Source organism: Dermacentor silvarum, chromosome 2, assembly GCF_013339745.2.
Source record: "Dermacentor silvarum isolate Dsil-2018 chromosome 2, BIME_Dsil_1.4, whole genome shotgun sequence".
NCBI lineage: Eukaryota > Metazoa > Arthropoda > Arachnida > Ixodida > Ixodidae > Dermacentor > Dermacentor silvarum.
This window is the reverse complement of record NC_051155.1, coordinates 42,348,457-42,365,666: the sequence shown is the minus strand read 5'-3', so window position 1 is coordinate 42,365,666 and position 17,210 is coordinate 42,348,457. Positions and strand designations below refer to the sequence as shown.

General features: G+C 47.1%; 1 non-coding gene across 1 annotated transcript; it reads left to right on the top strand.

Annotated features, from left to right (window-relative positions):
- Positions 1–1,127: 1,127 nt before the first annotated feature.
- On the top strand, positions 1,128–1,314 carry LOC119443291 (U2 spliceosomal RNA). Its single transcript, XR_005190236.1, has one exon. It is a non-coding gene; the product is annotated as a U2 spliceosomal RNA (small nuclear RNA).
- The last annotated feature ends 15,896 nt before the right edge of the window (positions 1,315–17,210 follow it).

The window sequence follows — 17,210 nt, the reverse complement described above, 5'->3', positions numbered from 1 at the left end:
TTTGCACTGTTGGTCAGTGCGCGCAGATGCATAGTTTGGCGGTTTTAAGTAAATTTTCCTATCAATTACAGTTTTGTTATGATAGATTTCATACAGAAGCTTTAGCCAAAGTTTCTTTCGGCGAGACGACAGGGATTCCCAATTGACTCTTTTTTCGTTGATGTGCAACTGTACTTCCTCCCGTACCAACCCGACACGAACCTAGCTGCTGTGTTTTGTATTTTTTCTAGTTTATTTATAAGACATATCTGTGACGGGTCCGAAAGGGTACAAGTATATTAAATTAAATTATGGGTTTTTACGTGCCAAACCACCATCTGATTATGAGGCACGCCGTGATGGGGGACTCGGGAAATTTGTACCACCTGGAGTTCTGTAACCTGCACCTAAATCTAAGTACACGGGTGTTTTCGCATTTCGCCCCCATCGAAATGCGGCTGCCGTGGCCGCGATTCGATCCCACGACCTCGTGCTCGGCAACCCAACACCATAGCCACTGAGCAACCACGACGGGTTACAAGCATATTGCAAAATAGGACGTATACAAGTTAGGTACGCCATGCTTCTAAAGTTAGAATTTGCAGATTTTAAATTTCTTTGAATGTCATTCAAAGCAACTGCCGCTTTCCCAACCACATAGTCCACATGTGCCCGCCAAGAGCAGTTGCACGACAGCATCACGCCCAAATATTTAGTCGTGAATTTCTTACTTAAAATATTATTCATTAGATAGTAGCCGGCATAGATTACATTTTTGTCATTTAGTAAATCCCACATGAACGCACTTACCCTTATTCAAATTCATTTTCCACTTAGCGCACCATTCGCAAATACGTTCTAGGCCGGCCTGCAGTTTGAGAACATCATGTTCATTATAAATTTTTCTATACAAAATACGCTTAAATGAACCAATTAGTCCTGCGCCGCACGGTTTTGCACTTCGATGAACAGGCCGATGGCTGCAATTGTGCACCGTGGTTGACATAGTGTACATTACAAGCATTTAATTGAGGACAATGTGGCATTCTGTTTATTCATTTATTACTTTTAAAAGATCTTACGAGGCCCCCGTTTGACACATTGAGAAAGAAGGCCAATCGACGAAAAATTTAAAGGGAAATTGCAATATTGATTAATTATATAAATATGTCCAAGTGTAACATCTGTTCTTATCAGCTTAATATCTGATGCGGGTTGTAGTTAGACTCAAGATATTAAATTTGTTTTTCCAAGCTCGCGGAGTGCTTGAAGCCTGCTTCACCTCCACGTGGGTCGGCCCGGTATTGGACAATCTTCGGGGTTAGCCCACGGTTCTTGGTCCACGGACGTCGATCCGCTGGAAACTAGCCATACACAGCTTCACTGTAAAAATTACAATCATTACAAAAGGGCAACACTATTTTAACCTAGTTGAATATATTAATGCATACCCTTTCATGAAAAAGGAGTATTCCCAGCCTTGTATGTAAACGCAAAATACGTCGCATATGAGAATGAGGAATAAATATTACCTTAAATAATAAAGGGTAAATCATTAAAGGACAGACGGCACTGTACAAATAATTGAACAGAGATGCTAAGGAAAATGAACCAGGAAAGTGCATATCCACCTTTATCTGGTGAACTGTTTAGTAAAATGTTAGTAATTAGTATTGTTAGTAATATTAGCAATAATTTACAGCATCATTTTGGGAAATACATTGACTGTCTCAAATACGCAAAGCTTCTATCAGATTTATTAAATAATGAATACGTGGTGGTGGTTCTGGTGGTGGCACCAGTGTAGCAGCCGACGTGGTTAGCCTGGCATACTTAGCCGGCAATTGTTTCGGTTGAGCATGTAGTGTTCCCCGAAGGGTCCGCAGTAATCAGAAAGAGAGTGCTATGACTGTTCCTCACCTTTCTACGGGACACGTAGTTGGACAAAGTCTGATGACACGCCCAGGGGGAAAAATGTATAGTGAAGACGCGGGCACCAGATTCAAGACGCTACTTCAACTCGAGGACAAACTAAAGCTAGACTGGCCAGCTTAAGGGCACTAAAGTGTACATTGGGGATGGCATAAATATTCCCTTGATGATATTATGGTGGTGCCCGCGTCATAGATTGGGCCAGTTGGACCTGCAACATCCAAAATGCAAAAGCGCGAGTTGGGGAAAAATCGCAGTTTTAACTGAGTGTCCACGCTCCACTCCGCTCAGACCGTCGTATCCTACCGATTTGCGCACAACCGCTCAGCCGAACGCTAGCGGGAACGATAATACGCGTGCGCACAACGCTCACATCGGCAGCGTAACGAAGAACGCTGCCCACGCTCCGCTACCAAGCTGTGTGAGCGAAGCGTTAGGGTGCGTGTACTGGTTGCTTTGTCGTTTTACAGCCACGCTGAGCACGCGTGACCGGCGTCTCCGAAAGACGCGCTTGTCAAACAAGCGAAATCAACGCAGTTGATGCAGCCAGTGGTGTGCGTGAACTGTTAGCGGAGCGGAGCGTAAGCAACGCTCTGCTAAGACTGTCTAATGTGAGAGAAATATTTGTAGTTATCATGCTTACTGCCAAAACTGATGAGTTTCTAGGTAAGTTCAAAGTCGGTGAAGTATGTTTTGCAAGATCACCAATAACAAGTGCTAGATGACCAGCTGAAACAAACGGAAGAGCCATTTTTTTTTCTTATAACTGTGGACGGCTGCCGTTTTTTGGGGGGAGATTATGGAGTCATGTGCTACAGAATCCATTCCTGGCGTAGATAGTTTAAAGATCATGTTGCTGATAGCAACATGATCTTGCACTTTCACTGTAGAGAAAAAGGGGCACTGGGTTTGTTAACATTCATAATAAATGCAGATCAGTTGATGTAAAGAGTGGCCACTCACAGAAAATTTCCTTCCTGAGTCCATGCTTGTTATGCAGAAAGACACGATCTGATGAGTGTAAAGGGGTGAAATCATTAGTTGCTCTAGTATCGTACAGCAATTACATGTCATAGACGGTGATAGCTAATCAATAAAATATTATCACATAGCTAACTAGAGAGGCCTACACTATAAAAAATGTCTGCACCAAACTATATTTGTTCTTAGACTGAAGGAACAGTACAAGGAGTCTAAGCTACAGTATTCTGACAAATTCATCTGGCTGTTTTGATCTAAGAAGGCTTCCACTAGGTCATTCGTGTCTTCCCCTCCTTGTATTCCAGTAAAATTCCGAAAAAAAAAAACAAAAGAGACGACTATCCGGATGAAGAATGTGTAAAAACCTGAGCTATTTGGCAACAAACAGTATCCTCGATGACAATGAAGGGGAAGCAGGAAAGCTGCAAAGTTATTTGCGGTTAAGCACATGGTCTACCATCACGATTTACACTGCCACCCTACCTCATGTGCTCCAACTAGGAAGCCTACATGCAAGCGCTGTTATGTGGCGTCCCTAGCTCCAACGCATGCAGTCTCATGCCCTGCCGGTCTCCACTTTATTGTGAAGAAAACTCCTGCGATTTTTTTCGACGAAACAGAATGCAGTCAGGCTCGTGAGTTCCCTCCTGAAATGCTACTTCCATTGTGTTCCCTATAGTTCTTTGTGAATTTTATTGCGATAGCAATTATATGGACACTCCAAAGCGGATTTCTGCCGTCGGCGTCGTCGTCGCCGTCGCCTTGAGGTTCCGTATAACGTCAACGGCGATCAAATCGTCTGTGTGTGCATGCAAGTGGTTCGTGTGGAAAGGGAAAGGTTGACGCTATCTTCTGCAGCCCTTGAGGGAGCACGGCTCAGCGCCAACAGGGAGGGGAAAGTGGGAGAGAGAGGGGATAGACTCCGCGCTCCGGACGCTGTATGTGCGAGTGCAAGGGCGCGAGGGACGCGTGCTTTCACGGGGAGCGAACGCACGTCGGAGAGCAAACGCGCGTTCTGCGCCGTGCTCCCTAAAGGGCTGCAGAATCAAGCGTCTCTTTCCTCCTTTACAAACACCATATATAGAGAGCAAACGCGACTTCTTCTATCACACGAAAGGCCGTGGGGGGACGGTAGGGAGGGAAGGGAGGCGACGTTTAACTGCGGCACCAAATGCGTATTTATATAAAAATGTTGCGAGGCGAGAAGGTGGGTAAGATTTCCGACGCGGCTCGACGAGCGTCCCATTCTGATCTGGTCGAAAACCTCTGAGCTGCCCCCAGAGGCACCGGCAACAGTCACCAACGCCGCGCGCGTTCGGTGCAAACGCGGGCAAAACACCGACGGCATCGACAACAGTTCTGCGCGTTGCTGATGCTGCTGCATTTCCAAGTTTATACAGCTGATAAAACCACTATCCTTACTCCGTATAGCTCTCTACGAATTTGCTATCGCAATTGATGCTTCGCCTTTCGGGCGAAACGGCGACATTTTATTGCGATAGCAATTATAGGACACTCAAAAGCAGATTTCTGCCGTCGGCGTCGCCGTCGCCGTGAGGTTCCGTATGACGTCAATGGAGATGAAATTCTCGCCGTGCGCCGAACGCTGTATGTGCGAGTGAAAGGGCGCGAGGGGCGCGCGCTTTCACGGGGAGTGAACGCACGGCGAACAAACGCGCGTTCTGCGCCGTGCTCCCTTAAGGGCTGCAGAAGTAGGCGTCTCTTTCCTCCTTTACAATCACCATATATGTAGAGCAAACGCGCCTCTTCCTACGCGCGAAAGGCCATGGGGGAGGGGGGGGAAGGGAGGCGACGTTTAGCTGCGGCACCAAGTGCCTTTTATCAGAGGCGCTGCCGCCAGTTTCTCCTGCGCGAGTGCGTTCTGTTATCACCGTTTCTCCCTCAAGGGCTGCAAAAGATAGCGTACTGCCACTCGACGTTGTCGGCTCTCGACTGATCCCGCCGGCGTTTTCAGGCTGTGCTTGCTGTGCTTGACGCATTACTCGGCCTGGCTAGCCGCCGTCGAAATTACGCCGAGTGCAGAACTGACGCGTGAAAGATGCACCAAAGGCGTCTTTGCTCAGCGTTCCACAATGGCGAAAGGAATGGGAGAGGAGTGAAGACACTGGAGGAAGAGTTATACTTCGCGCGATTCATATTAGGGACTTGTGCACCTTATAGTGCAAAGAGGTGTGCATTCCTCCAATTGCCACTGGCGCGCTTACCTGATCTGCGGATGTGAAAGTGAAACAAGACAGTAGCTATTCGGAGTTTTCACCGGCTGCCCCCGGCGCGGATCATTCTTTATTTCGTAAATAAACATTGGTATTGCATAAATGTACACCCGTGGGAAAAAGTATACGGACCAGGGATAGCGCGCGTGCTGCCAACACTGCAAATCTTGGCATTGCAAGCTTTCCAACTCGGCTACGACGAAATTGAGTTGTTTCAGCGACCTTGTGGCCCGTATACTTTTGCTCACGGGTGTACTCCATTCAGTTTCATGTCGCATTAACGTTACGTAATACATAAATAACCAGCTAACCAGCTTAAAGCAGTGCGTGAATAGATGGGGCAACGTGAAAATACTGCACGTCTCGGCTGGTGCTCCAATGTGCGGTCGTTGTGGCGGCATCGATCAGCTCTCGATACCGTGACTCCAGCGGCCGAGCCTTTAACAGAACAGCATGAATAGCAAGGCTAGTTCATCGTGCATCCGGCTACTGTAGATCAGCCGAATAGCTGCATGAACGGGGAAGGGGGGGAAGCTGAGACGCGAGTTTCAGGTTGCGAAACCGCGCTCGGCGGCGACACGAAGTGCGTCAGCTCTGTCACGTTGTGAGGCTCCGGCAACAGTGGCTCCGGCAACGCCGACGGCGTCAACAACAGTTCTGCGTGTTGCCGGTGCTGCTGCATGTCCAAGTTTATACAGCTGATAAAGCTAATATCATTACTCCGTATAGCTCTCTACAAATTTGCTATCGCAATTGATGCTTCGCCTTTCAGGTGACACTGCGACAACTTTTTTTTATTTGAGGTAATAACGGGAATTTCGAAGCTCCACGTACTTAGAATGACTCTTCGCCTTCCTGCGAGAGTTGACTCTTGCTGCTAGCGTCAGCAATTAAATTTAGTTTGACGGTGGGTGGGTGGTAAACTTATTGATTCACGAGAGCATCATGTGAGGGGGGGGGGGGGGGGGCAGAGAAAACTAAGCAGGACGACGATGGGCCCTCGGGCCGCTCTACATGGCCGGGCACATTTGTGCTTCGGCGACCCCTCTGGCCCAGTCCACTGTCCGAAGCTGTAACTGCGGTTGTGAGCTGCGCAGAGCAGCCTCGGGCTGCATGTCTTGCTCAGCCGTACAAACGTTTCTTGCCTGTATTTTTTATATGTTCGGTCGAGCGACACTCGAAAATATTATATTGCGTAGAACACAGCTCCGTGCTAGGAAATTTGTTTTCTTGCAGGTAAAAAAATTAAGTGCTTGATGTCCTACACCGAGGAAGAGGCAATAACTGTATGATGCTTCATGTGTAGGATAGGATACAACAAAAATGTACTTTTTTTTACATCGACAGCCGAAGGCTTGCCATATTTAAAACATGACAACAGATTTATAAAAAATCGTCGCCCCTTCTACTCCGTGGTATACCTAACCGTCTCCTTTGTCATCGACTGTGTTTGCTGGAATGTGTCCTTGTGGTTAACGAGGTGTGCATTGTGCGGATACTGGTGACGTCAATGAAGACAAGTTGGCAATAAAACACATGTTTATTGAGCATCAGAAACTTCACCGGTCATTTTTTTTTTGCAATTGAGCAGAGTAGCCTTGTGATCGCTGTGGTATACTGCAAGGGGTTCGGTCATTACGGGTGATGGTTATTACGGTCACCATTACTGATGAGGGGCAAATTGTTGTCGAACAACAAACGCTTGCTTGAGTTCAATGTCTCGAGTTTGCTCGGCGGCGTGGTTAGCAGCATCCGCCCGCCATTTCCGCTTGCGATTCTTCAAAATAATTGGTTCAAAATTAAATCTGTCCGTCACGTAAGACAATGAATGGCTCATATCCCGTTAAGCAATGGCCCCTACCCCCGTAAAGGAGGCCTCCCTATTACAACGACAGAAGAGAAGTGAAATTCTACACTGGAATGATGAGCGGCAATGAAGCCAGTGTGGAAGAAGAGGCTGACGACGGACGCTGGAGCAATGGCACGAGCGCGTTCGCGCGTTTGCACCGAGGGGCGCCAACGTGCCAGCTGTGGAAGAAGACGATGACGCTCGAGCAATTGCTGATGATGACAGTTTCTGCGAACAGACGCGGACGTTTAGGCTAGACATCGACAAGTTGCAAAAAGCGAATTCTCGCGCTGTTAATCTTCCGCAATTCTTTCGGATGTAAAAATCATAAAAAACTGGTGTGTACTTACAAACATGTTGAGCGCAACGAATGTAGCTGTCACCGAACATATCTCAGGAAATACAACAAAAAGACCACTTCAATGTTTCTTCACAGATAGAGGTTTTCTTCCTTCATAGCAAACATTTCGGCTAAATCTGTCAACATGCTTTTTTTCTTCTTGTTATCGCATGAGGAGGCATTTCACAGGGACTAGATAATTACTAATTATTTGGTAAGCGGTTATAAACTATTCGTTACTCGTCCAATGTGTTCGGCAATTACGCGCTTCACTTCGCAAATGTAATTCCACGCGGTTTATTTGTTTGCTTCTTGGTATTGCGTTCTTCCTAGTCTGGATTGTTTTGCTTTTTATCAGTGTGTTTTATTTCCACGCCTGGCAGTTGCTTTCCTTAAGGTGTCTTTTGAGTACCATTTGTTGTGTTCCCAATACTACTTATACTATACTTACTTTGGTTTTTGTTCACGTAGTAATCGCACAGCCCCATTTAAATGTTCATATTTTCGTTGTGATGTCTGGTTCATTCCCTTCTTGAATACATGCATTTATATTTTTTTCGGGACTGTATGCATGAAATGAAGGGTAGGTCATGTGAGATACAGACCCTGTAAACAGTGTAAAGCCACTACCACGTGGAGTTTCGCCTTTACATCTTAGACGTTGATGAAACGTTGATTTGCTTTGAACAAACAGCGCCATTTACAAAGAAAATGCTCTATAGGGCAAGACTTGCTTGTGAATGCGAGCGCATATTTTCCGTCTAATCTACGTGCGGGCAAAGTAGTCAGTCGCAGCCGATGGGCACGACGAGTCGCGCGTAGCAAACAAAGAACCCTCGAATGACGCAACCTCTATCTATGCCGGCTGTCTGGGTTGCGTAGTGTCACTTCGGAGGGCGTCTTCGTTGCAAACCGCCTTGTCGGTCGACGACACGATTACGTGAGGGCACGCTTTCCGGCGGCCTCGCCGGTCGTAATGCGCCAGCGTTTTACGACCCGTGCGGAGCTCTCTGTTGGCTGGATTGGTGTCATGTGCGTATGCCACGTGCCACGCGTCGGGGTGAAGAAAAGACGGGCGAGGAAGTCAGTGCGCTAAAGGCCCAAACACTTACATGCGTCGGCACGCGCTGGCGCGCACCGACAAGCCAACGCGTCGCGCCTGCCAAAAGTGAATTCTGAGAGAATCAGCAAACAATAATTGAAGCACCTGTAGCCCGCACAAAAATTCTTTAGAACAGTTTACCAAATTCGTATCTTGTTTACTCATGATTCTTGTTTCTGCCTATTCTTGCCCGTGGAGCACCTCATTTGTTTTTCTATGATGTTTTGAAGCATCCACACCACATTGGGAAGCCTTCACATTGAGCGGCTGGTGAATTGTTAGAAACGCTTTCCCTGTGTAAAGGTCATGTTCTATTGTAACTCGTTTCAACATGTCAAGTCTGTCTTTACCGACAATACTGAAATGACAAAGCGTCAGGTGCTACAAACTTGAGAATCGCTGGGTTTTATTAGGTTTCATTGGTTGCCCTTGGCCAATTCGTACTATTTAGGCACTTATTCAAATGTAGGGGGCAGCTGATTTGCATAATATCAAAAAGTAATCAGATGTATATTATATGAACAGGCTATCTTCAAAAGTTATTAAGTTTAACTCACGGCACAAAAAATTTGAAAACGTTTGTTCAGTGTTTTTATCCTACTATGACGTTTTGATTGGGAAAGACATTCAGTTTGTTCTGTGAGGCACGCAATAATTGCTCTGCGATATTATTTTATTGCATATCACCGGACACGGTAGAGCACAATTATTACGCCTCAGATGAAATTACTAGCGCAATACATATTATTAGGCTCACGGCGTTTTATTGCACCTTTTTATTTGATAATTTAAAGGAAATTGTCTTATATATGGTATAAGAATATTGCACAAAAGCTGCTGCACTGAAATAATGCGCTATAACATACTTAAAAATACAATTTTATGCTACAATAATAATAATTATCATTCAATCGAATGTTTAGTATAGTGTCCAGGAAAAGCTACAGAGCATTCGTACTGGTGCACCTAAAAAGTAATACACGGGATAAAATGTCCCGAGAAGAAAAATGTGGTAGACAGAACAATGTGAGATAGAGAAACAAATAGGGAAATAGCAAACGAGGAACCGTCAGAGAGAGTTAACAGCATGATTATCTACATGTATACAAAGCACAGGAAATAAACTCTGAAATATGTCAATGCAGGCACTTCTTTTTTTCAGTCAAGCCTGTATAGGACAGGCTTTAACGAAACAAGAACAGAGAACGTGGATTGTTGCTTGATATACTTTTGCGGAACCTAAATTTGAACATGATCAAGAAGCTTTGGACATTGTATGATGCCATCGACCACCTCATAGTGGAGGAAGAGGTCTGATTTATAAGTATTGATTTTAGAGGTATAAGTTGATGTATATGAGAGGGGGCTGGACTATGGTCACCACAGGGGTAGAAGTGGTGCTTCAAAATAGATATGAATTTATTCTGGACGCGTTCTATGAGGTCAGAATGAGATTTTCACGTTGTACCCCAAGCAACAGAGGCATACTGTGGTAGTGGAAGGGACACAGCAGAATACAATTTCAGAAAGGCAACAGGCGAGCGGAGAGAGAGAAATAACTTTATTTGCCCAAAATTTGGTTAGAGGAGGGGTAATGACTAGAATCCTCCCCCATCCCCCCTTTACACGGCGGCCGGCAGCCCCTGAGCCGCGGCGGCGTCTTCAGCCATTTGGACTACTCTTGCTTGAACATCCGGGTCCGAGCTTAGCAGCACTGTCTCCCATGGCTCCTCATTTCTTATTATTAAACTTGGGTGTTGTAGTTTTGAAAAGTTATTGTTATGATATTGTTTCCTTTGGGCATGCCCAGATTATTTGTTGAAGATCTGCTCGGTTGTTTCAATGCTTACATATGTCTGTGTATACGTCTGGGTGATAGTGACTGAGGGCAATGGGGTTGGGGAATGTGTTGGTATTATTAGCCGCCAAGCCACCGATTGCCACCTGTTTATTGAGCAATGTGCTGCCGGATATCTAGCCCTGGCTAGCTCTGTAGTGATCAATAATTTCTCTAAAGGAAACCAGCCTATCCTGCCCGACCAGCGTATTGCGAATGCGTCCGTGTTGGTGTTGGTGACGTCGTCTCGGTCTGCGAAACCTCGAGCCGCGTCATGCGCATCATGTTGCCTGGCAGGCAGAGTGGGCTGGTGCCGAGATGATTTGTATTCCCCTAACTCGGTCGCCGTGGAAAACCAGCCTGGAGCATTTTCTGCGCCTTTGGCGAAATGCGTCCTTTAGCGTAATTTAATATGGGCGGTCTTGGAATCAGTTATTAAATTTATATTGGGAGAAGATGTCATTGCTAGTGCAATGGCGACCTCTTCTCTACCTCTGGCGTTGTTGTTAGGGACTGTGCCGGACGCAATGCATGCTCCTGATTATGACTACTGCCACTGCCATGGCATCTTGATGTTCGTAGTCGGCTGCGTCTACATAGAGCACATCTTTAGAATTTTCAAACCTCTTCCTAATGCTTTGGCTCTTTCTTTTTCTTCTTCGTTTTCGTTGTGCGAAGGATGCATGTGTTCGGGTAAAGGAGGAATATCTAGGTGTCTCCTAATGTCCGCTGGTATATATGTTTTGATGTCAGTTCTGGGTACATAGTTGATGCACAGTGATTCCAGAATATGTCTTCCGGTTTGACTTTTGGAGAGCCTCTCCATCTGGGCAGTTCTGTGAGCTTCTATCAATTCTTCTATGGTTTATGGGGCCCCAGTGCCTCGAAAGTTCATTCGAAGTGGAGACCGGGATCCCCAGAGCTTGCTTGTAGGTTTTCTGATCATGACGTTGATTCTTTTCTTTTCTTCAGTTTTAAGGCCTAAGAATGGCGCTACGTAGACGATCCGGCTGAGAACAAAGGTTTGAATTAGTCTGATCAAGCTATTTTATTTCATACCGTGGTGTTTATTGTGCTATGCGTGAAATAAGACGCGTTGTCTGATAAGTAGTGCTTTCTAACTGTCTGGTGGTTTCAATATTGTAGCCGTTGTTCTGAATCCGCATACTGAGGATCTTTATACTTGTAACCAGCGGTATGGGTTGTCCTTGGTTTGTGAAGAGCTGTATATTGGGGACTTCAGTTTTCTTTTTCCCTCTTGACGTGGCTGGTATAGCAGGAGCTCGGATTTCTGCGGGGAGCATCCCAGACCTCTCGACCCAACGTATGCTTCTACCGCATCAATCGCCTTTTGCAGTGTGTCCTGAATATGGCCATCACTGCCTCCTGCTATTGATGGTCGTCTTGCGCTGGAGTTTGAGGTAGCAGCGGCGCCTGGTGGCGGCGAAAAACGTTCATCTGGGTAGTACCAGCTTGGGTATAGTACTGAGCCCGTGCTGTGGCGAAGCACGTTTTGAGTCCGAGTTTTTGCATTCGATTCGCACTTTTTTCTGCCCTGTTTCGAGTGCGAAAAGGATCGTCACTGTCTCACAGACCACGCTGCGAGCTGGCCGCAGCCTATAGTTTACACGAAAACGGACTCTACGTGTGCCGTGGGACGTAATAGCAGAAGACATCGGGACACCAACCCGGAAGAGACCTAGCTCAGCCTCGAAAAGCGTCACCGCCGTTACTGCTGCGTCGTGGGCTGCCATGAACAAGAAGGCCTGAATCCAACATCAGATTCTACCGTTTTCCTTCAAGGTCTCACGCTGCGGAGCGGATAACTTGACTACCCCACTACGAGCAACAAAGGTTCGAGAGTAACTGTGATCATCTTTGACCTCAAGCCAATACGTTAACGTAGCGCACCAAGCAGTATTTTATTACTGCACATCGATGTTCGAATGCTGTCTTTAAGAGCTACATCAAGCGAGCAGCGCACGAGCTCGCGCTGTAGCGCGCGATTCGCACGTACGTACGTTACTGTGAGCTCAGTTATTTATCAGTTGCTAAAGGGACAGATGGCCGCTACTACAGCGCAGGCATAACTACTTGTCTAGCGGCATGCAGTCAACAAAGATTGCAGGAGTCCCATCACTTCGCGGCATGCTGAAAGACTGCTGCCGTCGCCGCGCGTACACAATCGTGTGCTCGAGCAGTTCGTACATCCCGGCATGCTGAAAGACCGCTGCCGTCGTGGCGCGTATACGATCGTGCGCTCGAGCAGTTCGTACATCGCGGCATGCTGAAAGACCGCAGCCGTCGTGGCGCGTATACGATCGTGCGCTCGAGCAGTTCGTACATCGCGGCATGCTGAAAGATCGCTGCCGTCGCCGCGCGTATACGATCGTGCGCTCGAGCAGTTCGTACATCGCGGCATGCTGAAAGACCGCTGCCGTCGTGGCGCGTATACGATCGTGCGCTCGAGCAGTTCGTACATCGCGGCATGCTGAAAGATCGCTGCCGTCGCCGCGCGTATACGATCGTGCGCTCGAGCAGTTCGTACATCGCGGCATGCTGAAAGACCGCTGCCGTCGTGGCGCGTATACGATCGTGCGCTCGAGCAGTTCGTACATCGCGGCATGCTGAAAGACCGCTGGCGTCGTGGCGCGTACCCTCGTGCGCTCGAGCTATTCCGTACACGTGATGTCTGCTTATCGCTGCTGTGACTTCATTTATAGGCAAGCATTTCCTCGCGTTTGTGCGCCTGAATATAGCAGCGTGCAAACCTTACTGAAGTTCAACTTCGTACACGACTTGCTTCACTTGCGATTGACACCGCGCTAAAACTTCGCAGCTTATTTCTTGAACGGCGCACGTATACGGCGTTGCATAATTTCTTGCCTTTACGCAGCGTGCCACCCCTGAAAAATCTTCGGCACCCGATATTCGCTGCAAGCCGTGGTACAACACAACGGAAAGTGGCGGGGTCCACATTGTAAACGTGCTTTCCGAAGCAGACGACCGAGCTTAGTACTAGCAGTTTCTGATTGAGGGCGCTTTTTAGCACCATTTTCGCAGCGCCCCCTGGGCAACCGCAGGAGCCCCATAGCGTAATATCATCGGCGTATAGGCTATGCTTTAGATCTTGAATGTTTTAAGTATTTCTGGGAGGCCTATCATGGCGACATTGAAGAGGAAAGGCAAGAGGACAGAGCCTTGCGGCGTACCTCTGCTTTCCACTCTCTAGTTCGTCCGACGCCACTCCTCCTAATGTTTAGATTGCTCTTCTGTCAGATAGGTAGTCTTTGATATATCGTACGTCTTACGCCCAACTCCTAATTTTTCCAGGTTTTTCCAATATTGACTCATGTTTCACATTGTCAAAGGCCTTGGTTAGGTCTAGTCCCAGTATGGCCTGGCATCCATCCGGGAAACAGCCGTTTTCGTCTATATTTTATGCTTAATTCTCAGCATTATGTCTTGCGTCGATAACTTCGGGCGGAAGCCACACCATTGTGTGTGGAAAGGCTTCTCCGTTCTCCATGTATCTGTTTAATCTGTCGAGGACCACGTGTTCTATCAATTTCCCAATGCACGAGGTCAGCGAGATTGGTCTGAGGTTTTCAAGCTGTAGTTTTTTGCCAGGCTTCGGGATCATACTCTTTTTGCTGTTTTCCACTGTTTTGGGGTTTTGCCTCTTTCCCAGCAGATGGTCATGTGTTTTGTGAGAGCTTCAATAGACTGATTCATCCAGGTTACGAAGCATCTTGTTGGTAACTCCGTCTGGGCCCTGAGAAGATTTTGTGCGCAGGTTTTGAATAGCCCCTCGTACCTCTGCCACGGTAAAAGGACGATCGATGTGCTTCGTTGTATGCCCCTGCGTATGCCTTGAGATTTCTTTGGGTTTGGATCCTAGGTATTTGTCTGGATTTCTTTAATAACTCATTGTCTGTACGAGGGCAATTATGTATTATGTTGCTTAGGTGTGCTTTTTGCGTCGTCTTGCTCTTATGTGGATCAATTAGATGTCTAAGAATATTCCATGTTTTGGAGAGACCAGTCATTCAGGACAAGGAATTGGAGAATAGACGCTCGAGGTGCGTGGCAAAAGTTTGTGAAAGGACAATAACGTCATCAAGGTAGCACATGCAGATTGACCACTTAAAACCGTGAAGGAGAGCATCCATCAGTGTAGCCGGGGCATTACGTAACCCGAGCGGCATCACTTTAAATTGATAGAGGCCATCAGGTCTAACAAAAGCGGTCTTTTCACGGTCCATGTGGTCAACTGCAATCTGCCAGTAACCGGAGCGAAGGTCTATCGAAGAAAAATATTTTGCAACATGTAAACAATCGAGGGTCTCATCTATCCGCGGCAGGGGATACACGTCTTTTTTGTTACTTTGTTGAGATGGCGATAGTCGACGCAGAAGCGCCAGTTGTTATCCTTCTTTCGCACGAGCACGACCGGAGAAGCCCCAGGGCTGCTAGAGGGCTCAATGATATCTCGGGCAAGCATCTTGTCGACTTGCTTCTGTATTATTTAACGCTCAGTAGGGGAGACGTGGTAGGGCGTCAGTGTATCGGGGCAGCGTCGCTGGTGTGTATCCGATGTTTCACAACGGACGTTTGACCCAGTGGCCGGTCATCGCGATCGAAAATGTCCCCGTACGAGGCAAGGAAGGCATCGAAGTGCGTCCGCATGGTGGCCGGAAGGTCAGGAGCGATCATTGTCGCGAAAGGTTCTAAATCTCGGGTTGTAGAGCCCGAACCAGCAGAGGTAGACGCCGCAGTATCACGACATAAAGCAAAAATATGGTACTCGGAAGCCGGAGCAAGGTTGCGAGAGATATGCCCTGAGATAGCACTTGAGGACAGACGCCACAATTCACTACAGGAAGGCAGGTGTCATTGTCTTTTATGCGGACAACCGTGTGGGGAAATGCGACGTTTGCTACAGGAGGACGGTGGCTTTGGGCGACACGACGTAATCACCGCCGGCGACTGGTAGATTGGGTGGAACGGCAATATAGGGTCACGGCTCGGCATGGCACGCGAACGTAATCGGTGGAACATAGTCGACTGGGCTTAGGATCATGAGGGTCAACGGCATAAGGTAGGGCGAGTTGGACGTTCACCCACAGAGCAGTTAATAATGGCCCGAAGTGCCGACAGATAATCAAGGCCTAAGATGATTTCGTGTGGGCACTGCTCAAAGACATAAAACAAAACACACGTATAGTGTCCGGCTACACTGACACGGGCGGCACACATCCCAGGACAGCTGGAGTTCCACCGTCGGCTACGTAGACGACAGCGAGTGGGGCAGGAGTTGTGAATGCTAATTAGGTGTTCTCTGTAAATGTGCATTGCATTCTATATAATGTGGAAGCATTATAAAAGTTTCTATCAAAATATGTGCTTCTGATTATCGGTCACATTTGATATGGTTTAGTTGATCTATATATATTACTTGAGGTGTAACTACAAATTAAAGGAAAAGAGTGGTCTGGGTCAGAAACTAAACGGGTATAACCAATACTCAAATGACAGTAAGAGAAAAAAATGGAAGTAGCAGGTCGTGTGATGCATAGGGCAGATAACCAGTGGATCATTGGAGTTGCAGAATGGGCGACAAGAGAAGCGAAGTGCAGTCGAGGATGGCAGAAGAGGTGGGGTCATGAAACGGGAAATTTGCAGGTGCCAGTTGGAATCTGCTAGCGAAACACAGGTAATTGGAGATCACTCCGAGAGGCCGAAAAACACCCGTGTACTTAGATTTAGGTGCATATTAAAGAACCCAGGTGGTCGAAATTATGCGGAGTCCCCCACTACGCTTGCCTCATATCAGGTAGTGGCTTTGGCACGTAAAACCCCGTAACTTATATTTGAGGCCTTCATCCTGCAGTGGAAATACACAGTATGCTGATGATGATGACAATTTTATTATCAAAAAAAACACATTCCTTTCACTTGGAAACAGGAGGAAGCTTATTTCATATAGGTTAAAAATGGTTTTGTTGCAGTTTGTTCAACCTGTCCTAATTGCCTTCATTTGCCTTCATTGTATATAGCTTGTGTTGTTCGGTGTCTGTTCTTATGCTCGTGTCATTTGCGATTCATGCTCGACAGTTGAGGGCGTAGTAGATGCAATAATTTTAAACCTTAAATGTCTCAATGGCATTAAGGACCCAGTCAAAATATCCGTGAAAGCGTTCTTGTCGGCAACGACAATATTCTTGTTTTAAATGGCAGAATTCCTGTTTGCTGCCTTCCGACACCGACAGCAATGCTGTTTGCAACGACAGCATGTCTGTTTGCAGCCTTCCGACACCGACAGCAGTGCTGTTTCCAACGACAGCATGGCTGTTTGCTGCCTTCAACATCGACAGCAATGCTGTTTGCACGACAGCATTCCTGTTTGCTGCCTTCCGACATCGACAGCAATGCTGTTTGCAACGACAGCATTCTGTTTGCTGCCTTCCGACATCGACAGCAATGCTGTTTGCAACGACAGCAAGCCTGTTTGCTGCCTTACAACACCGACAGCAATTCTGTGTGCACGATTGACTACCAGATCGACACTAACGACGGAGCACCAATATGGCGCCCGCGATTAGATGGGCACTGCGAAATGCGTCGCGGCGTCGACGCATGTTAGCTAATGCACGCATTTATGAAGGCACGAGGCGACACCAAACCACAGGTTCGATAAAGTGTATCTTCATGAAAGATCGATGCAAGTAGATTGGTATGGTGAGCCATCAATGAAGAAGGAAAGACGTCGCGATGAGTTGCCAAGGAAGCCCTCTCTTCTGCATGGCTCGGCATTATTTGTAAACGCTGAAAACAGTCGTCCACGCGTGTCAGCTGCGTGAAGGCAAGAGTGAGTCTAAGGGTGCATGCGCACGTGGGGACCAAAGTTGCCTTCTCAGTTGGCATGCATACCGGCGTATTTCAGAAGATTGAGC